Consider the following 27286-nt stretch of genomic DNA (forward strand, 5'->3'; position numbering starts at 1 on the left):
CCAGTCTCTGAGAAATCAGGCGGTGTAGCTGTTTGCTCATGGGAGTGCACTGGCCTAGCCCAAATTACCTGGGATTTTTCCTGGTCTTTATCTGTGACTTTGACAAGCATTTCCTGATGAAGATGCCACTTCCCCAGTGGGGAATGTTTCCATTTGATCCAGTTGTCCCTTTTTTCCTTTTTCAAGTGATGGACCAAAAGGCTGTTCAGGAGGAGGAACACTCAGGGAGAAGCAGTGGCTCATTGGCAGCCCCAGCTGCAGGAAGGAAGGCGATGCCAGACATGGGCACAGGCACAGCAGGTAATTGCTGTGCCGGGCTCAGCCCTGGCCGGGGCTGTGTGGCAGCAGCTCTTCCCCCAGGGCCTGCCCTTGCCCGGCCCGGCAGCAGCCAAAGCTGGAGGCGCCTGGGCTTCCAGGCCTCTGGAGCTGGTTCAGAGCCCCGGGGAAACGGGACTGGTGCAGCAACGTCCCTGGCGCTGCAGCTGCTGCGGAGCTGGCCCTGAGTGCCCAGAGGCCCAAGGCACAGGAGCAGCCCCGAGCGGGAGCCCTGCCACCAGCCCAGGGCCAGAGCCAGCCCTGGCTCCCGACTGGGCAGGGGCTGCGCTGGGTCCTGACAGGGCCTGAGCCTGTCCCCTGGGGCTGGGGGAGCTGTCACGGGGCAGGGAGGGCCAGGGCTGGCAGTGGCTGCTCAGGGATGGCTTTGGCCCGTGTCCCTGGCAGCAGCCACTGCCCAAGCAGCTGCGCTGCCCCGGGCTCTCCTCCCGGCCTGCTGGGCTTTGTTGGCTGGCACAGCCTGTGCCAAGGGCCGGCAAGGTGCCTGCAGGCCCCAGCTCTGGGGGAAACAGAGAACGTCCTGCCTGTATCCACCGTGCTGCCAGCTCAGCAGTGCAGCACAGCACGGGCTCACGCTTCCCATTGCTCCTACAGATGCCGCTGGCACCACAAGACCTGTTCCCAATGCCCAGGATGGCCTCGGAAGTGGTTTCTGTCAGGGAACAGGCTGCTGGCTAGGGTTTCTGGCAGGCTTGCTTTATTTGGAGCTTGTCTTCATATTGTGCTGCATTGGAATCTGGTATTCTTGGAACTGAAAACAGTGAGTGTTTTGTGCTCTCCCCCTCCAACAGCTTCTTTTGAAAGTCTAACGTGGACAGGGAACATTCCCATTGAGGCTGCAGTGGAGTTGTGGCCAGTCCATGATAGTCCAAATAACTCTCCTGAGGGTTCTGCTGCTGCCCAGTGCTTCCATTGGCCTCTCAATTGCTGGGCCTTGTCCTGGGGCCCCCGCTGGGGCTGCAGCCAGAGCTGGCTCCCACTGAGGCTGCCTGGCCAAGAGCAGCCCCAGGGGCACGGGGCAGAGGCAGAGGGAGGTGGGGAGGAGAAAGAGCAGGGCCGAGGTTGCCCTTGAAAGGCAGTGGCGCTCTGGGGCCCGCTCCTGGCCAGGGACCCTGCCCAGAGCCGTGCCCTGCTGGCCGGGGCCTTGAGGGGCAGCTGTCCAGCTGGGCCCAGCTGTGCCAGCAGCTCCAGCCGTGCTGGGGAGCCTTGCCAGTTATGGGCCCTGCTGTGCAGGAGGCTCCCTGTGTGCCACTGGCAGCTGGGGCCTCAGCCACCACCTCTATTCACAGGTGCTCGCGTGTATCTTCAGAAGACAAACCTAAAAACAGAGGCAATGACAACCTGGCAGTTTATCCCAGCTCTTCCCTTCTGCCCCTATCTGCCCTGCCGTGGCTGCATCCCCGCCATGCGGCCGTCCCAAAACCCACCCCTCCTCAACGAGACCCTCTGCCCCTGAGCCCCCTGGTCCTCTTCCCCAGCCAGGACTGAAGGTGGGCAGCCCTTGCCTGGCAGGGCAGGGCTTGTCCCACATTTTATGTTTAAATATAGAATTAGAGTTTTCACAGCTATGTCCGGTTGGTAGCACCAACAAAGCCCACCCGACACCAGCACTGACTGAGCTCCATGCCCAGGAGCAGCCGTGGATGCCCACGGTGTGGGCAGGCAGGAGCCAGGCAGGGGCTGCTGTGCCCAGCGGCGGGGCCCCGAGGGGATGGGGGAGCCCATGCTGAGCGTCCCTGGGCTGAGGGCACATTTCCTTCCGTGGCATCATCTGGGCCTGGACCTGAAGAGGCTCAAAGGGATATTTTGGTGTCCCTGCTGAGGGGTGCAGGGATCCCTCATGAGGCACAAAGGAGTATTGATGGCCTCTCCTAAGGTGTGCAGGGATCCCTCATGCGGTGGGCAGCAGGGTTAAATTTGAGAGGGTTTTTACTCTTCTCAGCACAGCACAGGGACACTTGGCTGAGGTTTTGCCAAGCTGGGAGAAAGCCTCTTGCAAAGGCTTGGGCCCAGCCTGTGGGCACAGCGGGCGGGCGCAGCCCATCCCCTGGGCCAGTCCGGGCTGCTCAGGCCGGGCCGGGCCGGGCCAGGCTCGGGCCCCGGCAGGGAAGGGCCGCGGCCCTGGGTTCTGCTGAGGCTGCTGAGCTCCGGCCTGCCCTGTGCTGCAGCCCAACACATTGACAGCCATGGCCGTGCCCTGGGCCACCGCAGGCACCCGGGGCTACAGCTGAGGCCGCGCCTTCTCCCACTGAAGGGAGGCTGGCTCTGTTCCTTCGCAGGGCACAGCTTAGCTCCCAGCACCTTTGGGAACCTGCCTGCCGGGGAAGTGCTGAGGGGCAGAGTGTTCCAACCCTTCTCACTGGGAAGTGTGTCTGGTGGTGTGGGGATTTTAAAATTTTTTTCCCTCTGAATTTGTGTCCTGCCAGAGGGTTAAGTTTGCTTGCTCTCAGTAGGGTGCTTTTCTTCTTGGCAGTCAGTGGGGCTTCAATGCAGCCAGGGTTGAAGGAGGATCTCTGGCCGCTTGGGCTGTGGTTGTGGGACACCTTGGCTTCATCCTTCCTTTGGCTGTGATTTGCACTGGTGCTTGTGCAGGCATTTTATGGCAAGTGGCTTCAGTTTGTTCCTCTTGGTACCAAAAACCGAGAATAAACCTCTTTAACACCACTGTAGTATTAAGAGGCAGGCCTTACTTTCTTGACTTGCTGGATGCACAGGCCAATGGCATCACAGGGCCTTCTTGGTGGGGTCTTCAGATACCCTGGTGGTCACTGAAGAAGGAAGCTGATTTTTCTGGGAAAAAGACAGTTTCCCATGTGTGGAAAAGAATAACCTCTCACTTCCCCATCCTTTTCTATACAAAGTTATACAGGCATCCATATATCTCTATTTTCCTTGTCAATCTATCTATCTATCTATCTATCTATCTATCTATCTATCTATCTATCATCTATCATATTAATCTATTGTGGTGTTGCATTTCATTCAAATGGTATGCTCTATCTTGAAAATGTACCCCTCAAAAATGTATGATTTATTCCAACCTGTGTTCCTCCCCTGAAGTCCCATGAATCTGCAATCCCATTGGCCCAAATCTTATTTCGTGCCCACTTTGCATTTCCCTCTTAAGCTGTGCGAGGAAGACCAGATTCTCTCATGGCCCATCTCTCCCCTAGGCTCGTCCTCTCTCCCCCTTCCTTTTGCCTTTCCCCCTTCTCCCTCTGAAACCATGTTACTCCCGGGGCTGGGACCCCCAATAAACCCTCATCTAATCAGCACCCTCAGAAGCCGTGTGGAGTCTCCTTGCGTGCCTGCTGCTGCCAGCGAACTCACAGCCCAGGGGGCCCTCCGGGGACTCCCCGGGGAACCCCCCCGCCAAACAAACTGCTACAATCTATGAAATGTTTCTGTGATTTCCTTCTTGCTAGACATATGCAGGCTTGTTTAGATTGACTATGAACCAAAATCCTGCAAAGCTGGAAAATGACTGATGGCCATCACTCTGATTTCCTTAAAAGCCATTTTTCATTCTAATTTTTTCATCTATGGTGGCTGGTAAATACCTGTCTTCCTTAAGCTATGTGCTGGCAATACTGGAGGTAGAAAATAACATAATGCTGCATAGTTTAGATACTTGATAGTTTCCTTGTGAAATTTTATGGCAGTATCTCCTGCCCCAAAACTAAAGCAGCAGGTCAGCTACTGAGCACAACTTACTGCATAGCTGCAGCTCATGTTTCTACAGTGGAAGTGGCTTTTTGTTTTTCTTCATGGGTATGAAACACTACCAATTGAAAGGCCGTTTACAGAGCAAAGAGCCTTGTTAACTGTTGCCTGGACTTTGGGAAGGTGGTAGCTGTTAGATCAATACCCAGTAAACTGCCGAAATTAATTTTTGTGACTACTCTCTTGTGATTTTGGCCTGGCTTCTTTAGGAGGTTCAATTTTCATTAGAAATGGCACAGTGGAGCCAGTGCTGCCTCAGGACAGGTGGAGCTGGGACAAATGGCTCATTGATTTTGATCTCAACAAAAAGCCACCTGAGCTCCTCATGACAGCAACCCCACGGACTGGAAATGGATCCATTAAAACTAACTCATCATAGAGCTTTTAACTCGAAGCTCTGACACATGGAGCTTGCTCAGTTCTGCCATGGAGGAAGGGAGTTTGAAGACAAAGAGGTTTAGCAAGGAGATCCATGTACAACAAAAGTGCTTCTATTTTAGCAAATGAAGTATCTTAGATGTGAAACTTCATCCGTACTCCAGTCTTATCCTTCCATTTACCCAAATTCTCTGTCTTAAATCATTTGTCAGTAGGAAAATATGACAGGGAAGTGTAGATCCTCCTTTCCTTCTTGAGCTGGGCAGCTTGTAACCTTGTCTTCTCCGACAAACAGGAGCAGACAAATGGGAATTTTGTCATGAAACCATACTTGGGAAAGTTTGCCCTGTGTTTTTGTCCCAAAGTAACTGAGATTCATCGGAGTATTTACAAGCCCTAAAGGATGGATTTATTTTGCTTGCTAGAATTTTGATTTTTTTAGACCTTTTCTGCTGCCGAAGAGCCTGGCACTTGCAGAAATCTTACCCCATGCACTTCTCCAGTGCTTCTTGCAGAGAATCATGTGTTGTGAATGAAACTTTCACTGTTGACTTCTGCCTCCTTTCCTGCCACTGTTTTGTTCTTTTCCCATTTATAAGGACACAGGTGAACTAGAAATGTTGTGGTCAGGTGTGCTCTGTGGCTGCTCTGTGCTCAGAGGAGCTCTCCTGGATGTACAGCTTAGCATCTCCCTCTTTAAAGGGCTGCCCGGCTTCCTCCTGTCCCATCTCGTGGGTCCATCTTTTCATTCCCTTTTAATTTAAAATACTTCCACAATTTAATATTAAATGCTAGGTAAAAAAATCCAGTGGCACTCCCAGATAGAAAAAAATATGTTGTGTGTAACCCAGAGGAGGAATTCTGCTGGCAAAGTGATGGCTTTCCACTGAAGTGGATCAAACAGGTGCTCAGTTGGATGCTGGTGCTGAAGTACTTTTCTTGTGGCTTGAGTGTCTCATGGCAACAGCCTGAGATTTTAATAGCAGAAAGAAGGGATTTCCTGCTAATTTTCCTCTGAGAACTGTCACCTGTACAATCTTTTCCAGCCTCATGTAGTCTGACCTGTAACTGCTCCAAAGCCTGGTTAATTTTTTTAATGCTTTTGAAATTTTTGGTCCCATTTGCAGAGAACAGGAGGGTGCTGGCTATTTTTTTTCAGGTGCAGTGTATTTTTACTGGGGGCGGGACTGGCTTTAGTTTTACCTTCCCAGCATCAGCTGCACTGATGCTGGGAAGTTACTCTCTCTTATTCCAGTTACTCTCCAGGCTGGTACGTGCAACCCCAGTGGCAGCAGTGGTAGATTGAACTGTGCCTGGGCTGGGTTGGGAGGGGAATAATCCTACTGCATCCATGATTTTCCCTCCTGGGCACCTGCAGCAGGCAGAGCTGTGCCCTCCCACTGAGGCTGCCTCAGCCAGGAATGCTTGCAAAATCCCCGTGCTCCTTTTGCACAGTTCTGTTTTTTCCCTGGCAGAAGCAGGGCTGGTATCTCCAGACCAGGGGACATGGTGACACTGGGTGTTGCCATGGAACGTGGTGACGCTGGGTGTTGCCATGGGACAGGTGAGTCCTTGAAGGCACACACTTGTCCCACTGAGCTTGGGGCCCCTATTTGGAGATCAGCTGCAGACGACTGGAAACAAGAATGTGGCATCTCCCAGTTCAAACAAACAAACCAGAAAACTTTATTTTGAGGGATGAGGGGGCCAAACAACAGGGGTGGGTGCTCGTCTGGTCCTGCCCTGGTTTTCAGGCCGACTGTAGGGCTTTTTATCTCGCAGCTGCCGCCGCAAGACGTGCCTCACACGAATTGGCCCGGATTGGGAGCGGGGCAAGATCCAGGGGGGTATGTATGGGGCTGTTTGTTTCCTGGATGACTGAGATTCCTGGGACAGCCTCAATGCCACCTGGCTGGTGGTACCAGCACTCTGGGCTGGACCATCCTCCAACCTGCGGCGCTTTGCCAGTGGGCTCTTGGGTGCCTGAGGATCCGTGTCTCCCCGTGGGTGGCCTCGCTTCAGGCCCTGCTTTCGGCAGGGCAAGCTGCTGCTGGTGACCAGCCCCATGGCCTGGGACCACCCTGACACCTCCTGAGGGGCTGGACCATCCTCCAACCTGCGGCGCTTTGCCAGTGGGCTCTTGGGTGCCTGAGGATCCGTGTCTCCCCGTGGGTGGCCTCGCTTCAGGCCCTGCTTTCGGCAGGGCAAGCTGCTGCTGCTGCTGGTGACCAGCCCCACGGCCTGGGACTGCCCTGACACCGCCTGAGGGGCGGTGCTGGGGCTGCTGGTCTCAGCACGCAGCAGTGGCACGCGGTTGAGCCGGATGCGTTTTCCTTTCTGGCTGCCCGAGTCTTGTGCTTGCTGTCTCCATGAACGGCGACGAGCCTGGTCCGGCCTGGCATGTCCGGAGAGGCAGCTGCCGCTCTCTGCGTCTGCCTCTGCCCGGTGACACGGTGTGCATTGGGGAGAGAGAGAGAGGGCAGGGGGAGTGAGCACCTTGTAGAGCTCAGGAAATGTCCCTGCAGCATTGTCCCCAAGGCCCTGCTGGCTGGCTAAAGGGCAGGGGAAGTGCCGGTGCCCACAGCCCAGCCTGGCTCCTCTGGCCCATGAGAGGAGGGCCTCTACTCTGGGGTGATTCTGTGGATCTCCTGTTTCCCCTTTCTGCTGCTCTTGGCCGCTCCCCCTCTGCCATCTGTGGGGAGGGAGACTTGGCTCTCACCTCGCTCCTTGCCAGGGGGACGCTTCTTAGCAGCGTTCTGCTGCACCATTGTGGGTACGGAGGAATGCCTGGATGGTCTGTGCCACAGCACTGCCGGCCTTTCTCCTCCTGACAAAGCCTTCCAATCCTTCCTTGAGTGAAGAGAGATGCCTCAGAGACACCAAAACTCGCTCAGCAGCCTTGGGCAAGCTCCCTCTCGGGATCCTGTCCTCAGCTCTGAGTGCAATGTTGATGTACAGCAACGGTTATACCTCAGGCCTCCCTGGAGATGTGCCCGTGACCTCACAATCGGTGAGTTCTGCGTGCCCCACTCCCCTCACTTGGGGACGGTGTCCTTGTGGGTGCTGTTAAATAAAAATTAAAACTGGCCAAGGGTCAGAATGTATTTCTGAATTTCTGTTTTTCTGCTTGAACTTGGACTAAACAATGCTACTTTTTTGCCCCCACAATTTCCCACAAAGTGAAGGTGTAGAAATTACTAACTTTTACCAAGATTTGGAAGTGGCTGTAGTAACAGAGATCATATAAAAAGCTAGACACACAGAAAGCTAGTATATAAAATCAGCTGAATAGCAAGAGGGAATTGGCATACATCTAGTCTCTTCTCAGGGCTCTTTCTGAATGCTGACTTTGAACGTCACTTGCTTTGTCATAATTCATGGGTAAAGAAAAAGAATATCTGTTTGAAATTGGAAAAGGACAGAACTTGTTCTTTGTTTTTTTTGTTTTTTTTTTTTTGTGGATTTTTTTGTTTTTTAATGTGGGCCACCAAAAGACACTAGAAAATAAAATTCTCGAACTATTGCCAGCTGAAGCAAAGTTCTGAATCAGTTAAATAAATACCCTGTAACCTATTTGCAGAAGTTCCTCTAGCATCCAAGCTGTGTAGTAATCTCCTCAGATTCTCATGTAGATTTCACAAAAATTGTATTGACAACGTTCTCCCCAGACAGCCTTTGACAAGATCAAAAAAAAGTTGACAGGCAGCAGATTCAAAACAAACTGAATCAGGTATTTCTCCACACAGTGAGAAATTTAATCTCTGCAGCTTATAGTTAGAAGATGATATGGATTCCAGGAGTTTACATGGCTTCAATAATGCAACTGTGAAAGAAAATCTCTCTCAGAGCTATTAAAATCTGACTTCAGAACTGATTCCACCTGGTTTATGTGTGGTCTTGAAGAAGATGTAAGAATTCCTTCTTGAGCACTCAATGGAGGATTCTTTGTTATAGGAGTCTTTCCTATTTTTAGGCTGTGCTTTAAGAGGTATAAATTAGAAATCTGCATTATTTACTGCCCTGTACTGTCAGCAGACTTGGTAGGAATTAATGCCAAGACAGCATGCTCTCTTAAGCTCCATGGAGCAATTTTCTTTTTGTTTTGAGACCAGTAACAGTTGTTTGGCCTCTCCGTGTTGGGTCTCTGGAAGATCACTACCAAGTTTTGGTAGTGATGGTAAACCAGGGGCTTCCAGAAGCTCCTCTGCCATGAAATTTGTTGCAGGTGACCTACACAGAGTAGTTAAAGGCATATTTCCTTAATTCTTCACAGGTCCAGTGTTCGCTAAGTGATATTTATATAAACATTAAGAATTAAAAAAAAAAACCCAAATGGTGCGGAACAAATATTTATGCTATCAGATGAAATCTTGGACTTCCCAGATTGAAGAAATTTACAAGCGCTGAGTATTAAAAAGCAAGATTAGAAGAACACTGGGTGTTGGTGTGTTTCCTATAAAACAATTACATTCCTAAAATAGGTATATTCTCTGTCTTGTTCACACTTCTCTTGTTGCTGTTGAAGGACACAGAGATTTGCTTTAGCACCTGACATTGCTTTTCACGCATGGCTTGCAGCCCCAGCTAGCTGAACAAACCAGCCTGCTGTCCAAGAATTTTGCTTACTCCTCATTTCCCTCTTCAAATTTAATTAGATCCAAAGAGTGCTAGGCTTGGAAACAAAAACAGCAACTTGTTTTGAGAAGGAGTAGAACATTTGGCCCCTCTCTGCCTTGTCCTGTGTCCAGGTTTCCCCTCAGCCAGGGCTGGCAGTGAAACCATCGGTGGCCGTCCTCAGGCAGCCCTTTGGCTGGCACTGTCCTGCTGGTCATGGCACACAGGTTCTTTTTGTGCCACCTGCACACGTGCTGCGGGAGCTGCCTCTCCTGGGGCTCAGCCTTGGAGAGCTGCCTCGCAAGGAGACTTTAGATTTCCTCTCCCAACCAACTGCATTTGCCTCCGGCTGTGAGGTTTGGGGATTAGTTCTTGCTGAGTTCAAGGGAGGTGGAGTGGAAAATGGAGGCACTTTTGTGCCTCTCCATATTGTATGTTGGTTGGGGTCTTGCCTAGAACTTGATTTAGGCTAGATTCCTAGGTTTCCTCTAATTTATATGAAACAGTATGTTTTTCCAAGTGGTTATCAGTGAGGCACGAGCCACTGCACTCCTGAGCATTTGCAGCTTCCTGGGATGCCGCTGCATCCTGAAACTGAGTCTGCATTGAGGCTGGGAAGCAGAAGGGACATACATAGCACCTGTCTGTGCTGCTTACATATATTTTCATAGCTATTGGTGTTCCTTGATAGGCCTTCATTCTGATTTTGAGTATCATGTGTTGTGAATGAAACTTTCACTGTTGACTTCTGCCTCCTTTCCTGCCACTGTTTTGTTCTTTTCCCATTTATAAGGACACAGGTGAACTAGAAATGTTGTGGTCAGGTGTGCTCTGTGGCTGCTCTGTGCTCAGAGGAGCTCTCCTGGATGTACAGCTTAGCATCTCCCTCTTTAAAGGGCTGCCCGGCTTCCTCCTGTCCCATCTCGTGGGTCCATCTTTTCATTCCCTTTTAATTTAAAATACTTCCACAATTTAATATTAAATGCTAGGTAAAAAAATCCAGTGGCACTCCCAGATAGAAAAAAATATGTTGTGTGTAACCCAGAGGAGGAATTCTGCTGGCAAAGTGATGGCTTTCCACTGAAGTGGATCAAACAGGTGCTCAGTTGGATGCTGGTGCTGAAGTACTTTTCTTGTGGCTTGAGTGTCTCATGGTAACAGCCTGAGATTTTAATAGCAGAAAGAAGGGATTTCCTGCTAATTTTCCTCTGAGAACTGTCACCTGTACAATCTTTTCCAGCCTCATGTAGTCTGACCTGTAACTGCTCCAAAGCCTGGTTAATTTTTTTAATGCTTTTGAAATTTTTGGTCCCATTTGCAGAGAACAGGAGGGTGCTGGCTATTTTTTTTCAGGTGCAGTGTATTTTTACTGGGGGCGGGACTGGGTTTAGTTTTACCTTCCCAGCATCAGCTGCACTGATGCTGGGAAGTTACTCTCTCTTATTCCAGTTACTCTCCAGGCTGGTACGTGCAACCCCAGTGGCAGCAGTGGTAGATTGAACTGTGCCTGGGCTGGGTTGGGAGGGGAATAATCCTACTGCATCCATGATTTTCCCTCCTGGGCACCTGCAGCAGGCAGAGCTGTGCCCTCCCACTGAGGCTGCCTCAGCCAGGAATGCTTGCAAAATCCCCGTGCTCCTTTTGCACAGTTCTGTTTTTTCCCTGGCAGAAGCAGGGCTGGTATCTCCAGACCAGGGGACATGGTGACACTGGGTGTTGCCATGGAACGTGGTGACGCTGGGTGTTGCCATGGGACAGGTGAGTCCTTGAAGGCACACACTTGTCCCACTGAGCTTGGGGCCCCTATTTGGAGATCAGCTGCAGACGACTGGAAACAAGAATGTGGCATCTCCCAGTTCAAACAAACAAACCAGAAAACTTTATTTTGAGGGATGAGGGGGCCAAACAACAGGGGTGGGTGCTCGTCTGGTCCTGCCCTGGTTTTCAGGCCGACTGTAGGGCTTTTTATCTCGCAGCTGCCGCCGCAAGACGTGCCTCACACGAATTGGCCCGGATTGGGAGCGGGGCAAGATCCAGGGGGGTATGTATGGGGCTGTTTGTTTCCTGGATGACTGAGATTCCTGGGACAGCCTCAATGCCACCTGGCTGGTGGTACCAGCACTCTGGGCTGGACCATCCTCCAACCTGCGGCGCTTTGCCAGTGGGCTCTTGGGTGCCTGAGGATCCGTGTCTCCCCGTGGGTGGCCTCGCTTCAGGCCCTGCTTTCGGCAGGGCAAGCTGCTGCTGGTGACCAGCCCCATGGCCTGGGACCACCCTGACACCTCCTGAGGGGCTGGACCATCCTCCAACCTGCGGCGCTTTGCCAGTGGGCTCTTGGGTGCCTGAGGATCCGTGTCTCCCCGTGGGTGGCCTCGCTTCAGGCCCTGCTTTCGGCAGGGCAAGCTGCTGCTGGTGACCAGCCCCACGGCCTGGGACTGCCCTGACACCGCCTGAGGGGCGGTGCTGGGGCTGCTGGTCTCAGCACGCAGCAGTGGCACGCGGTTGAGCCGGATGCGTTTTCCTTTCTGGCTGCCCGAGTCTTGTGCTTGCTGTCTCCATGAACGGCGACGAGCCTGGTCCGGCCTGGCATGTCCGGAGAGGCAGCTGCCGCTCTCTGCGTCTGCCTCTGCCCGGTGACACGGTGTGCATTGGGGAGAGAGAGAGAGGGCAGGGGGAGTGAGCACCTTGTAGAGCTCAGGAAATGTCCCTGCAGCATTGTCCCCAAGGCCCTGCTGGCTGGCTAAAGGGCAGGGGAAGTGCCGGTGCCCACAGCCCAGCCTGGCTCCTCTGGCCCATGAGAGGAGGGCCTCTACTCTGGGGTGATTCTGTGGATCTCCTGTTTCCCCTTTCTGCTGCTCTTGGCCGCTCCCCCTCTGCCATCTGTGGGGAGGGAGACTTGGCTCTCACCTCGCTCCTTGCCAGGGGGACGCTTCTTAGCAGCGTTCTGCTGCACCATTGTGGGTACGGAGGAATGCCTGGATGGTCTGTGCCACAGCACTGCCGGCCTTTCTCCTCCTGACAAAGCCTTCCAATCCTTCCTTGAGTGAAGAGAGATGCCTCAGAGACACCAAAACTCGCTCAGCAGCCTTGGGCAAGCTCCCTCTCGGGATCCTGTCCTCAGCTCTGAGTGCAATGTTGATGTACAGCAACGGTTATACCTCAGGCCTCCCTGGAGATGTGCCCGTGACCTCACAATCGGTGAGTTCTGCGTGCCCCACTCCCCTCACTTGCGGACGGTGTCCTTGTGGGTGTTGGCTGGGACTTTGTCCATGTCAGGCATGGCTGTGGTGGGAAGAGGAGAAATGGGAACAGGTCCATCAACAGGTTTATGGGCTTGAGTAGGCTCAGGTCTTACTACAGGTCATCAGTGATGATTGTTCCCCCCACCACAGCACCCAGGGGACCTTGTAAAATCTGAAGACTTTGCTTATTTTTAGGCCTCTCATGTTAAAAGAATTCCATGCTGGGCCTGTGTTACATAATTTTCTCAAAAAAATTGTCCAATTAGACCAAGCTGAAAAGTAGTTCTTTTACTGTGGTAGGTTTAGGAAGGAACACAGATGTCGACTAAAAATCAGTCATTCCTAAGAAAGCGTAACTGTCATTATCAAAGAATTGTGGATGTTGAATAGCTTAAATGTACAAAATAACATGAAACTAAAGTTGAAGCAGGTTATTACTTACAGTCTAATTCAGAGCCCCTTGAAGTATGTCAAAAAGAAGCTTTGACTTCAGTGCTCTTTGCATCTGACTTAATTCCACAAATTGGAAACAATGTTTTGGTCAAGCTTTTTTTAATTTTTTTTAACAATTTAATATGTGTCAAAAACTCCTAAGGTTCACTACATTTGCCTATGGAGTATTTTTGATTTCCAGTGTTTTCTTATTCCCATGTTGGGTTGTTGTTGCTGGGTTTTTTGCCTTTTTTTAAATTTTATTTTCCAGTCTAAAATAAAAATCTGCTGTATTTAAGTTTTTGATCCTGTATGATAATGAAGACTAAACTATCCCATTTCAGTTACTTTTCAAAATAAATATGTGGATGAAAGTAGGTAAAATCTACTTAACAATATGATTATATTCACATGAGGGTCTGAAAAAAATAAGTACTTTTTTCTTATCTGTTAGCTCACATAATTAGTTGTTAGAGCACTCTTGGAAAAAGAGCTATGGGAGTAAAAGCAGTGGAGCTAAAAAAGTGCAGCTAATGTAAGGCAATGGTTGTAGTGCAAAGATGCCAGAGAATATAATAAAAAATATCTGTTGTGATCTAAATTTAGCATTATTAGAGTCTGGGGAAAACTATGGCTGAGAAGTCATTAGGGCAAGAACAAAGGTTAGTGCTGCAGAGAAGAGAGCTGATGCCAAGCTGAAGACACTGTTATTTACAGATGATTCAGATCTGCCTATCAGTTCAGAAAATTGCCCTCTAAAAATGGAAACCATCATCATATTAAACTTCACATGGAAACAAGAACCACAGCATGTGGACTGGCCTTTCTCCTCGTGTTGTCTATGTATAAATATCTATTTAGCAGTGGGCAACTGGGCTGCCTCTGTGTGGTGGGGATGATGGGGTAGTAGTTTGTGGAAGGTAGCTGGGACAAACTTTAGGAGAGGTAAAGGACAAGTACCCACAGCCAAAGAATATGGTCAATGAAACACTTGTGGTTTTGTCATGAAGAGTAAATTTTAAGGAATTAAACACTTGTGGTTTTACCATGAAGAGTAAATTTTCTTAGTGTAAAGTCATCTTTTTATCATAGACTGTTGAATTATAAGCAGTGTATGTGGCTGTAATGCAGCTCTCAACGTCAACATTTTGGAAAATTTCAGAGTATGGTATGTCTTTAGGTCCATGGTTTTCATGTGCCTTCACTTGCTATGAGGGGTTTATCCAAACTCCAGGTTCAGATAGTATCCAGCTTGTTCCAGATGTCCTGCACTTTTGTTTCATGGGCACATAGATAATAAAAAAGTTATCAGTTTCTTTATGCCTTTTAACTGTTGTTGTTAGCCAAGGACATGGTGTACATTTTTGTGAAAGCATTTTAAAACCAGATGAAATTGTTTTTAATTCAGAGGTTTTTCAGAAATATTTTCAATGATACACATTATAGCATACAATCAGTGCACTGGAATTTGGATTAACTTAAATAAGATCAAGTGAATATATCAGCAATCTTCCACAAAATAATTAAGAAGTAACTGTGTACTGCATATGACTTTTAAATATCTTTAAATATCTGATGACTATTGCAATTGTGTTGTGGTGCAGGGTTCATTTGGTTTCTTCCGTTTCCCCCTAAAGTTATAACGGTTCGGTCCTAGGGTTCCCCCCCCCCCACCCCCCCTGGCAACCCCTCCTTTTGAGAGTGTCAGTTTTTTGTCTCCACCCCTGTTCCCCTGGTTACCCTCTGTCAATCCCTCCCTGAGTTCCTGTCCATCAGCCACTCTCCCCTTCCCTATTTCCAGAAAGTTCTCCCCTCCTCGGTGGGTGACTGGATCGGGAACAAGGGTCCCTCCCTGTCGCATTCCCTATTGGCGAGCCGGCATATTTGTCACGAGTTTGTTCCCTCCCAAGTTCTCTCTCATTGGTTGAAATGTTCTATGTTCCGTCCCTTTCTAATCGGCTGTACCCCTGCCTCGTGGTCCCGACTCGGCTGGCGTTCCCTGGAGACATTAAAGCACTCTGGACTTTGCCCTGATTCGGGTCCCTCTTTTCTACTTCGCCTTCTTGCTGATCACTGCTGCCTCCTGCTGAGGCGCTGCCCGGACGCCCCCGGCGCATCTGGGCAGTGCCCCCCCGGCTGTCAGTTGCTGTGCCACAGCTCGGCCGGTGCAGCCTCCTCCCCCGCCCGGGGGAGTAGAGAAAAAACCTCGGACAGCAACTCGGCACAATTGTACTTCAACTCGGATGAAACTTTGACAGATTTCAGTGCATGTTTTGCTTTTTTTTTTTGATCTGGGCCAGAACTGTAGAGAAATGGAAGTCTGACCATGTGTGCACTTTGTGTGGAATGTATTGAGTGGTTGCAAACTTGTTTGAAGTCGTTGTTTTGGGGAACTAAATATATTTTTTTCCGTGTGTGTGAAAGTTACAGAAGAGTTACTGTCTAACACATAAAAATTCAAAGCTAGCCCTATAAATGGGTAAGAAATCACATGTCTCTCACAGCTTTCAAGAAGTGAACCTTTCTTTGGAAAAAGAGAACCAACAATAAGCTGTGCTTTTTATTAAAATTTCTTTTTATTTAAGATCTCTCTCCATGTTTGTATACAATGTGTATAATTTAGTGGATTTTGTAGTCAAAACAATTGATATTGCCCCTATTTTCCTGCAGGTTTCTCTAAATATATATCCTCTTCAATGATTTTTTCCCTTTTAATAATCTTTATTTATGGTTCACATGAAAAACCAGCCACTGGGGAGTTGGGAACATGGTTTTTATTGTCTGGATGTTGTCAGTGATGGTGCACGGAAGCATAAAGGATCTTGAATTTTGTAAACCAAGGTAATTGTGCAGGAATCTTGATAACAAATTCTTGTTTTGACTAGTAAAGGATAGGTTATTAAATTCATCGTTGTAGTATCTAAAGCTTGCTCCAAAATGGGGTAATTTTTCATCTAAGGACCACTTTGAAGTACACTCTGCATGTTTTTTTTGAAGCATCCCTTAACAACAGAAAGTTACAGCTGGGATGGTGTTTCACTGCTTTTTAAATAGATCCTCTATGCAAAACCTGAGGGCTGTAGTTGAGCTGAGCCCTGTTTTGCTTGGAACTTTTTTGCCCCCACAATTTCCCACAAAGTGAAGGTGGAGAAATTATTAACTTTTACTAAGAAAGATAATAGGTCTAATGGGCTCTTGTATATTATGGATTGATCAGTATACTCAAGCTGTAAAATTTTTGCATGAAAAATTAACAAGCACAGAACCTGTAGTCTGGACTCTGGAGGATACCGAACGGTTCCAAGACTTAAAGGCTCGATTGACGAAAACCCCAGTTTTGAGTCTGCCTAATTGAAGAAAACCATTTGATCTGTTTGTTAATGTTAATGAATGGATAGCATATGGAGTGATAACCCAAGGCTGGGGGGGAAGCAGGAAGCTGGTGGCTTATCTGTCAAAATTATTGGATGTGGTTGCAAGAGGGTGGCCAGCCTCTATTCAAGCTGTGGCAGCCACAGCTACCTTATTAGAAGACACTCCAAATCCTACATTAAATGGAAGGATTTCAGTACACACATCCCATTATTTGAGGACAGTGTTAAGCCAAAAACTCCTCAGTGGCTAACACACAGCTGAATCCTGAGGTATGAAATAACCCTGATGAATGTCAAGAATCTAGAGACTGTCACCTCAAAAGGTTGAAACCCTGCTCAATTCTTAACCGGGGAACCAAAAATGGAAAATTTAGATCATAATTGTATAGAGCTAATTGAGATGCAAACAAATGTAAGAGAAGAGCTAGAAGAAGACCCCTTACCATATGGAAGGATCCAGTATATAGATGGATCCTCCCAAACAGTAATGGGAAAATGGGCATCAGGATACGCCATTATTGAAGCAGAGGAAAACAAAGAAAAAGGGAAATTACCCTCAAATTGCTCTGCACAAACTGCGAGGTATATGCCCTAAAGAGAGGTTTTGATTTATTAGATGATATAGGGACAATCTCCATGGATTCTCAATATGCCTTTGGGATAGCTCATACCTTTGGAAAAATCTGGCCAGAGTGGGCATACCTTAACTCAAAGGGGAAAAATCAGGCACATGAAAGTCTGATAGGGAAGCACTTGAATCCCTCAGAGGACCAAAAGAAATTGCCACAGTCCATATTAAAGGCTACTAAAAAGGGGATACCCCTGAAATCCAAGGAAACAAATTAGCAGACCAGGCAGCCAAAAAAGCAGCCTTTGAAATGCTGGACTCAGTCATAGTCCTAAGGGTAAAAAAAGACCAGGGGAAAATAAAGGAAGAGGGGGTTCCAGTTTTCAAGGACAAGGAGCTAAAAGAAATAGAGCAAATGGGAGCAGTAAAAACAGGGGATGGAAAGTGCTGGACCCCAGATGGATGATAAATATTCAACTGAATAATAACCAGGAAAGTGATGGAAGAGATATACCAATTAACTCACTGGGGAACACAATGAATATATGATCATTTCCTGAAATATTGCATGGGGACAGGAATATATGAAATGGCCAGATCCATCACAGGAGAATGTCTAACCTGCCAAAAAGTCAACAAAAAGGTAATGTGAAAAACAACTCCAGGAGGGAGGAAATTAGCCATAAGACCTTTCCAGAGTATTCAGGTTGATTTTACTGAATTAACTCCAGCCCCAGGGTATAAACACCTATTGGTCATACTTAACCACCTAACCCACTGGGTTGAAGTGTTCCCCACAAGAAACTCAAACTGTGACAAAAGTTCTCTTGGAAGAAATTCTTCTGAGATATGGGCTAGTAAATCTTATTGATTTGGACTGTGGCCCCCACTTTACATCCAGTGTTCTGCAACAAGTCATCAGGGCCCTGGGAATAAAGTGGGAGTTACACACCCCTTGGCACTCTCAGAGTTCTGGGAAGGGCGAGAGGGTGAATCAAACCTTAAAGCATATCTTAACAAAATTGGTCTTAGAAACCCAATAGAACTGGGTCAAATGTTTACATCTAGCCCTATTACAAATAAGAACAAGAGCCAGAACAGATCTAGGGGTCTCTCCTTATGAAATGCTGCTTGGGCTGCCTTTCTTGCTTACCCTGTACAGTACCAGGGAACATCTAGAAGGGGGCATGACAATGCAAAAATACTTAGAAACAGTAACAGCAACCCTGGAAGAACTAAGGGAAAAGGGACACCTTCCCCAAACTTCCCCAGTGAACTGTAAAATACGTAGTATTAACCCAGGAGACCGGGTATTGATTAAATAATGGAAAACCTCTCCACTCACTGCTCGCTTTGAGGGCCCCTTCCAGGTGCTGCTTACAACAAACACCGCAGGAAGAGCAAAGGAGCGGGGGTGGACACATGCAAGTCCAGTGAAGGGTCCAGTACAACCCCCAAATGAGGCAAGCAAATGGACTATAGGCAGCAGAGACAATAAAGACTTGAAATTGGTCCTGAGGAAAACAGCAAAAGAAGCGCAACCCTGAACACAACCCCCCACGGGAAGCATCTACATTGTTATCCTTAAATCCTTAAAGCTTGTTAATGTTTGTTATAGTACAAGGTCAAGTTTTGTTCAGCTAAGAATGACAATCAAAATAAGATCTCAGTTTCTGGTACTGTTCCATAGAGCACTCTCCTTGCAACCCTAATTGGGACCAAATTGAAGAAAGGGAGTTGGTACAATAAAGGTCATGGCAGAATGTCTCCAGAAGAAGGGAAAACCAGAAGTGGGAGGCAAGACTGGATTGGGAATTACCTCCAGGAAATACTCTCTGGGCACCGAGAAAACCCCTGTGGTTCGAGAGGTGAGGAGGCCAGCCCGTACCAGACTCCCACTCGTAGCAATGCTACTACTCACCCACTTTGGAGGAAGTGGAGGAAACACTTGTGAGAAGTGTTACTATCCCTTGTATAGAGGAGATACAGTACGTGTACTCATCAGAGTACACACAGACATGAATCCCAAATGCATCGATCACTCCCAGTTAACAACCTGTAAAGAAGAAAATAAATTATATGGGCTGGCTAAAAATATTGCAAACCCAAGCCAGAGGATGTCAGGAGAGTGCCCTGTGAAAGAAAGATGGGTATGCTTTGAACAAGGAAGTGAAACCAACTCAGAGGATACATTCAAAGAGAAAGAAGTGCAATTGAAAAGACAAAGGGATAGAGAGGGACAAATATACAGAAAGAATCTTTTTTATCAATATGGTACAAAAGAATTTAATTTGATTCATTGTTGAGTGTGCAGGGGGACACACTTAAGTGAAATTTGGCCATGGGACAGTATCAGTTTAGGTCCCCTAGACATTTTTAAATGGATTACATCAAGAAAAAGCACAGTGGTACCCAAAAGAAGGGAAGGTGAGTGGAAGCTTAAATCAACAACAACAGGGGAAGAGTTCAATAACATTAAAAAGTGTGTGCTGGATTGGCACGGCTAACAAATCAGCCATGGCATTGCCTTCTGCTAAAAAATCTGGAAGAGAAGAATGTGAGCGAATGTGCATTACAAAGTAAGGCTCTTGTCGAATGGGAAGAAGTAGGAATAACTTTTTAAGCAAACCGTATAACTGATCATCAGAAACTTCTTTCAGCAGAGATCCTTCTGCTCTTTCCACCACACCTGCAACGTAAATTGAATCCGTTACTAAATTAAAAGGAAATGTGAATTTTGAAAAGACCTGTACAACTGCTGCTAGCTCTGTAATCTGTGCAGAACCATCTACTTCCTCAATATCTGATTCCCATTTTTTTGTCTCTGAATTTTGCCAAGCAATCACAGACCTTTTAGACTTCCCAGAACCGTCTGTAAAAAATGTGATTGCCTCGAGGGGTGCATTATTTCTTAAAGGCTTATGAATTAATTTTAAAGATGAACTTAATAGCTCATGTTTGGGACAATTGACTGAAATTTTTCCTGCAAAATTTTCCAAAGCAAATTGCATGACTTCTGAATTTTGAATTAACCATTCTAAATAGATGGATGTGACAGGCAGAAAGATTTCTGCAAAATCTTTTCCTGCAAGTGAAAGCATTCGAGATCTAGCCTTGATAATCAATTGTGAAATAATTTCAGGGCAAGTTGTTATAGTTTTACCCAATTGACGAGACAGGAAAACCCACTCTAAGATTATCAGATGGTCCTTCTTCTCTAGATCCCCCTGGAATATCAAACCATGAAGCTATGGACTCTCTCCTAGAACTGCAAACAAAAAAGACAGGTTAGGATTATACCGATGAGCCTGACGTGACTGGATGGCTCTCATCACTTTGTCTTAAAGCATTTTGAGCTTCTTTGTTGAATTCTCGCGGTGAGTTTAAAGCTGTGTCTCCTCTCAACAAATCTGCCAGAGGAGCCAAGTCCTGATTTGAAAGGCCTAGTAGTGGACGAAGCCAGTTCAGAGTCCCCACGAGCTGCTGCACTTCATTCCATGTCTTTGGATTTGTCCTCAGCTGGAGTGGCTGCGGGGTTACCGTTTGTTCTGTCATCCTCTATCCTAAATATTTCCAGGGAGGAAGTGTCTGTATTTTTTCCTTTGCTACAGCGAGTCCTGCTTTCTCCACTGCTGAGATGACCTGATCTGTTGTCTCTTGCATTGATGCTTGGTCCTTTGCTGCTACTAAGATATCATCCCTGTAATGTAATATGAGAGAATTTGGATATTGTGCACGAACTGAGGAAAGTATTTTTGCAACATACCACTGGCATATACTCGGGGAATTTCTCATTCCTTCTGGTAGAGAAAGCCAATGATATCTTTTCAAGGGTGCTTGCTGATTTATGGATGGGATGGAAAATGCAAATCTTGGTGCATCATCTGGATGCAAGGGAATATTGAAAAAACAGTCTTTGAAATCAATAACACTTAACTTCCAATCTTTTGGAATCATAACAGGAGAGGGTAAACCTGGTTGTAAAGAACCCATTTCTTGAATCACTTCATTAACTTTTCTGAGATCCTGCAACAACCTCCACTTCCCACTGTTTGGCTTTTTGATTACATAAACTGGGGTGTTCCAGGGACTAGTAGTTGGAGTTAAGTGACCTTTGTTTAACTGTTCCTGTACCAACTGCTCTAAAGCAGCAAGTTTCTCTTCGGGTAAGGGCCACTGGCTGACCCAGATGGATGTATTAGATGTCCATGTCAGTTTTAAAGTGTTATGTCCATCAACAGCTTTTGTTAAAATCCAGTTTCTAACCTCACACCCCATTGCGACAAAATGCCCCGGCCCCAAAGAACAATATCAGCTCCTACAATGAATGGTCTTGTGGTGGCAACACGACCTGCAGGCCCCTCAAATGTGCCTGAGTGGGAGCTTCGAAAGCTCTCACAGTGACCACCAATAGCTGCCAGCTGATCCAGTGCAGGCACCGTGGCCCAGTCCTGTGGCCATTCCGGTGTCAGAGTGCCGTCTGCTCCGGGATCTGTCAGGCCACTGAGGGTGATGGCTGCCCGAGGGGCTGCAGCACACAGGTGAGCTGAGGCCGCCCGCGGCTGATGAGCCTGGTCCAGGCCATGGCAGCTGTGCTGTTCTGGGACTCTGGTAGGAGGAAAGCTTGTGCTGTGGTCAGTCCTTTGGGTAAAAAGCATGGAGGGTCTGGACACAAAGCTAAGACTGTAATTTCCTGTGAACAGGTGACAGACAGCACAGCTGGAATGACATAAAAACCTTCTGCATGGGATCTGCTCACTCCCACGATGAGGAACTGACGTGGTTGTGGTTCAGGCCCCAGCTGTCCTGTGGGCGCTGTGTGAGCAATGGCATTGGTCAGCACCACTGGCTGGGCTGGGGACAGCTCCAGTCTGGCACCTGGGGACATTGTGGTCGGCAGTCCTGCACAGACGTGCTGCAGCTCTGACCGTGGTGGCCTGTGGTGCTCTCTGCCCCTGGTGCAGGGTTCTTGTGTCATGGCAGCCACTGCCCCGTGCCGGGCTGCACGTTTCCCGGCAGATGGCACGGACAGCCCTGTGCTGGGTGACAGCTGTTAGCACGTGACAGAAACCTCTGCATCCACTGTTTCTGGGCAGTGGCCTTCTGCGGGCCCCAGGACATCCCCTTTGAAATGACCTCTCTGGCCACACGAATGGCACGTGTCCCTTGGAGTCTGCTGGTTTTCAATTGCACCTCTGAATGCTCTTAGAGCCTCTGCTAGGGCTTGTGTTTGCATTGCTGCTGCTTTTTCCTGCTGCTTTGGGGTGTTTTCCTGAGCTGCTGTGATGGCACTGGCCAGCACCTCTGCCTGCATGGCTGCTGCAGGCTCAGGGGTGCCCAGGCAGTCCAAGCATCCACGAGCTGGGTCAGGCTGGGCTCAGGACCCTGTGGCAATGCACCTAACACTTTTTTGCAGCTCGGGTTTGCATTAGAAATTGTGAGCCATTTTAATAACTCTTGTCTGGCTCCGTCTATTGGAATCTGCTTTTCCAATGCCATTTTCAAACGGTCCAAAAACTTAATATAAGGCTCATCTATTCTGTGTTTTATTTCTGTGAAATCTAGTTCTGGTTTGTTGCCATCAGGAACCTGTAACAAAGCTGTTTTTGCTGCTTCTTTGATATCCTGTAATACTTGTTTATTGAGAGTTCGGGCTTGTGTTTGAGGATCTGTATGAGCTCCTCCACCTGAGCTGATCTATAGTCAAATTTGCAGTGGCTGGAGTTCCTGCATAACCTCCTAAAAGGTCATTTAACAAACGTTTCCATGCCAGTTCCCACAGAGAAAATTCTCTTGGGGACAGCAGGGATGTGCAAAGCTGCTTTAAATTGTGTGGAGTAAATACATTTGCTGTAAAGGTGGCTTGTAAAAGACTTCTGAAATATGCAGAATCGCTACCATACAAACGAGAGGCTTTGCAAATCTCTTTTAACTCAGCAAAACTGATCTGCTGCCAGGTCCCTCTCGGTGCAGGACCTGCTGTGCACCTCACAGGAAAAACTTTTAACTTCGATGCAATTTCCCACTCTCCTTCCTGAACTGCATCCTTTCTTATCCTCTGCCAGGTATCTGTGACTCCTCGTGTGTTAAACTCTTCCTTAGATTATTTGGAATTACAATTTGGAGCATAAGAATAATTTATTTTTTGTTCCGGCAAGGTGTCTGACATGGGCGCCGCCATCTTGGACAGGGTGACTTCCGGGCATCACATCCGGTTCCCACGCTCGGCGGGGAGGGGGCGTGCCCTCCCGGGCTGTGGGCGGAGAGCAGGGGCGGGGACACTGCCCTGGCTCCGCCCACAAAAGGGGCGTGTCCCTGCTCTGATGGGCAGGAGCTCAGGGAGGAGCCACCCAGGGACTGCTGGGAGCCCGGGGAGGAGGGCGAGCCACGCCCACGAAGGGCGGGGCTGGGCCGGGGCCATCATGGCGTCTGCCATGAGCTCCTCTGTTCTCAGAGTGGACACAATCGGCTCGGCTTTTTTCCATTGTACTGCCAAAATTCACCGATTTTGAGCACCAAAGGGAGCTTTTCAGAGGGAATACAGAGGACTTAGGTATGGCAGGGATTGTGAAAGAGGTGGTTTGCAGAGGAGCCTGGCCAGGGCTGGTCTGCTCCCCTCTCTCCCAGGACGGGGGTGGGGAAGGGGGAGGGCGGCTGGCCTGGCCACCTCCCGGCCGCTCCTCCGGGGTTTCTGGTTCTCGACTGGGAAAAGGGAAGGCTTCTGGGTCCCCTCAGAACTCCTCTTTCTCCTCTCCTCCTGGTCCTGCTGTTGCTGCCTGCATTCTGCCCTGTCCCTGATCTTTGCTTGCTTGTGTGCATTCTTTGCTTGCTTTGCACTTTCCATTGTTACAAATTTTAACACCGTCCTGAATATTGGACGCAGCTTTAAGTTGGACTTCTTATTCTTTTCCATGTTATATAATTTCAGTCCAACCGAATCCCGGAATTCTGGATCGAGTTTCTGAGATATGTCTGAGTTTGGGAACTCTGTTAAGACCCATTTTACAAGCTTTTTAAACTGTTTGTTGTCAAACTGAATATCTTGAATTTCTAACTTATAAATGAAATATGAAAAAAAAATCCTGCTCAGCTAAAGACAACCGATTTCCCATGGTGGCACTCACCAGAGTTTTCCAGTTGTGCTTCTTGGTATGAAATTCTTCCCAGGTCCTGGGTCACAACAGTGACAAATCAGCTGAGCTGAGCGGCAGAGTCCTCTGAGGCTGCGGTGCTGCTCCAGTCCCGTCTCTGATTACAGCCTCCTCTTCACCAGTATGAGGCTTTGATTCGAGATTCCCTCTCAATCTCAAATCCCTTCTTCTGAGTTTTCTATTTTAAAGCGACAAAAAACTCAGGTGCAGGCCTGCTCCCCCAAAACACGCAAATATCAAGTAAAAATGTCCTATTTTGATGGAGGTAATCAAAAAATCCCTAGACCATCTTCCTCAATAGGAGAAATACTGTCCGGGCGCCACGTGCTGGGTTCTTTTTTCTCAGGCCGGGTGTTATAAACCTTCAAAAGGGAACCCAGCACACCCAAGGATAGCTCAGCTATTACCTTTGGAGGCAAATAATGAGCAGGATGGCTTCTGCTACAGTGTTAGAAACAAAAAAGGTTTAATAAAAGGCAAAATAACAAACAGAAAAATCCGATCCAGGTACAGCAATCTGCCACTGGTAGAAACACCTTCACAAAAGCCCTTTGGTTCTTTTGTCCTCCCCTTTTCTACCTGATGGGTCAGGCGGGACTTTTTGGCTTCTATCCAGTTAGGTGACCCAGAGTTTTTACTGAAGCCTCTGGGGTCCTTTGAGGTGGCTTGTCACCTGATCGTTGGGAGAAACTTCTGGGATTCTTTCCTTTTTTGGGGGATAAAGGTTAGCTTTGCCACTCTGTAATTAGGGGGCACTCTCCTACATTCCTACATCCAAGGATGTTTCACAGGGCCTGAAAAGAGTCTGGAGTGTGACCAGGAGCCAGCCCAGAGCTCCCCAGGCTGCTGTGCAGCTTTGGCTTTATCCATTCACGTCCGACTCCCACAAACTTACCTGAGCCCCTTGCAGTGCCCAGTTCCCTGAGGCAGAAGGGGACTCCAGCACACCATGGAAATGGGTCTGATCTCTGCTCCCTTCTAGATGAGGTGTCTGGGAAGGCTTCTCCATTAGCTTGGCTGCATAAAGTGTTGGTCCTATCTGAGCCACCGTCAGGTATGTTCTCAGTGTGCCACCAAGGAATAATTGTTGTGAACCTGGCAGGAATCAGGTGACAGAAGCTTCTGTGGCTGTTGTGTTCCAGGTGTGTCTGCAGGGAGGACTTGTCCAGCTGCTTTGCTGATTCCTACACAAAAGCCCAGCTCCCATGGCAGAGGTGAGTAGTGTGTCCCTGATGACCCCACAGGCTGAGCCCTGCTTTTGTGGGATCCGTTCCTGGGAAATGGAACTCTGTTGCTCTAAGGTCCTACGAGGGGAAAGAACAAATCTACAGGACACCAGAAACACCATGAGCCATCCAAAAACATGAGGCAAATGCTGAAAGAATTGCTGCAGGGAGGACAAGGTGGGTGCATTTCCCTCATGCTTCCCCTGGGACTCAGCAGCCGGGGGCTTTGGCTGCACATCTGGACACGCCGTGCCCGACACAGCGGGAAGGGATCCATGGCAGCCTCGCTGCCCCGCTGCTGCTTTCACGCCCTGCAGGGCTGTTTCCCAGCCTGACCTGGCTGCAGCTTCTGCCCAGCCCCTGCAGGAAGGCATTTGGCATCAGCTGACAGGCAGCCCAAACTGCACCACTGGTCTGAGATCCCCTGAAATTTCATAGTCTCCAGGATGATCACTAAGGGCGGGTGTTATCATGAAAGTGGACCCTGGCCTACCCAGAAAATTGTGTGGATTCCTGATCCTTAACCATGACTTTCACAAGTACTGGCTGCTGAAGATGCCACCTCCCCAATGGGGAACAGCCCCACCTGATCCAGCCGTCCCTCTTCCCTTCTGCAGAAGTGGATGGAGAGGCTGGGCAGAAGGCGGTGTTTCCTGAAGGAAGCAGTGGTTCCATGCCAGCATCTGCTGTAGGACTGGAGGCGATGCCAGGCACAGTCACAGGAGGTAATTGCTGTGCATCTGGGCCTGAGCCATGCTGAGACTTGAGCTGCTGTCTCTGCTGCATGGAAGTGAGGGCACAGCCCAGGGGAATTATCCCGAGCAGGCTCAGGGCACTCAGGTACTGAGCAGTCCTGCTGGGGTCCCTGTGTGGGAGACGTCCCGAAACCTGGGAGTGACTGCAAGGTTTGCCCATGGTGAGGAAAGGACAGAGGGGCAGAGCAAGGCTCCAGCGTGTTCTTAGTGGGCCTGGCTAGGTCCCCTTGGGCTGTGGGAGCTGTCCCAGCAGATGGAGGAAGGGCGGCTGGGAGGACAGGCAGGAGGGAGTTTGCGAGGGATACTTGCAGCACTGCCTGCTGCAGTTCTCCTCAGGGATTCAAGGAGCATTTTCCTTGTGCGACAGAGAATCCCCACGGGCCCTGGGCTGCTCCAGGCACCTCTCCAGGGATGTTGCACAGGGCCTGCAAAGAGGATAGGGATTGACCAGGAGCCTGCCCAGAGCTCCCCAGGCCCCTGAGCAGCTTTGGCCTTGTCCATTCACATCTGGCTCCCATGGCCTTACCTGACCTACATGCAGTGCCCAGTTCCCTGAGGTAGAAGGGGATCCCAGCACATCATGGAAATGGTTCTGATCCTTGCAAACTTCTAGGTTGGGATCAAGACATGGATTAATCTGGGAAACCTGCTGGATTATGGCTTGAGGCTCATGGGAAATCCTGGAGGCAACTGCTCAATGTACCTTTCCTGAGAGAATACGCAGTGAGCAGGTGTCAAGAGCTCATACATTTGACCTTTCACTTAAGATCATCTGAAGGTTGATGGAATATGGATAATTTGCTCTGCTCCCTTCTGGAGCCCTGAGGGCTCCCACAGGATCGCTGTCAGTGGGAGGAAGGAGCATTTAGTTGTCAGTCTTCCTCCTGTGTGCAATGCCCATATGTCCTTCCATGTGCTCTGTGCAGCCACAGAGAAGAGCAGAGAGGGAAGGGGCCGGGCCCAGGGCTGTGCCCTGGGGCTGAGCCTTGTGGGCAGCCTGAGGATCTCCTGCAGTGCCACAGGAGCTCTTCTGTCCTGCCTTTCTTTGCAGCTGAACCTGCTGGTGAAGGTGGAGCAGCTTCCCAAACCACGTCCAGGACTGAGCCTCTGGGAGATGCTGAGGGTAGGTCAAGGCCTTTCCCCTGGAAGAGCTGCCAGCTCAGAGCCCAAAGCTGGGCCAGGGGGGCATTGCTGCAGGTGCCAGCACGGAACTATGCACGTGTGTGCCCTCGCCCTGCGCCATCCCCTCCCTGCTCCTGTGGCTCAGGCATGGCAGCTCTTTGGAAAGAGGGGAGCCCTGACCCTGCCCTGAAAGCCAAGATATTTTCTGAAACCTATCCCCATGTTTAATGCGCATGACATCCTGAAGATGCCAGCGCCCAAATCAGGAACTCTTCCATCTAATCCAACTGTCTTTTTCCTGTCTGAAGTGATGGACCAAACATCTGTGCAGAAGGAGGCACATCCTGGAGGAAGCATTTTCCCATGGA

The 27286-nt window shown here is 48.9% G+C and overlaps 1 long non-coding RNA gene across 1 annotated transcript; it reads left to right on the plus strand.

Moving 5' to 3' along the window:
- Positions 1–23086: 23086 nt before the first annotated feature.
- LOC135307260 (uncharacterized) lies at positions 23087–26919 on the plus strand. The gene is made up of 5 exons (XR_010367968.1): positions 23087–23217; positions 24958–25029; positions 25117–25218; positions 25659–25766; positions 26848–26919. It is a non-coding gene; the product is annotated as an uncharacterized LOC135307260 (long non-coding RNA).
- The last annotated feature ends 367 nt before the right edge of the window (positions 26920–27286 follow it).

The sequence above is a fragment of the Passer domesticus genome, chromosome 9, assembly GCF_036417665.1.
Source record: "Passer domesticus isolate bPasDom1 chromosome 9, bPasDom1.hap1, whole genome shotgun sequence".
Taxonomy (NCBI): Eukaryota; Metazoa; Chordata; class Aves; order Passeriformes; family Passeridae; genus Passer; species Passer domesticus.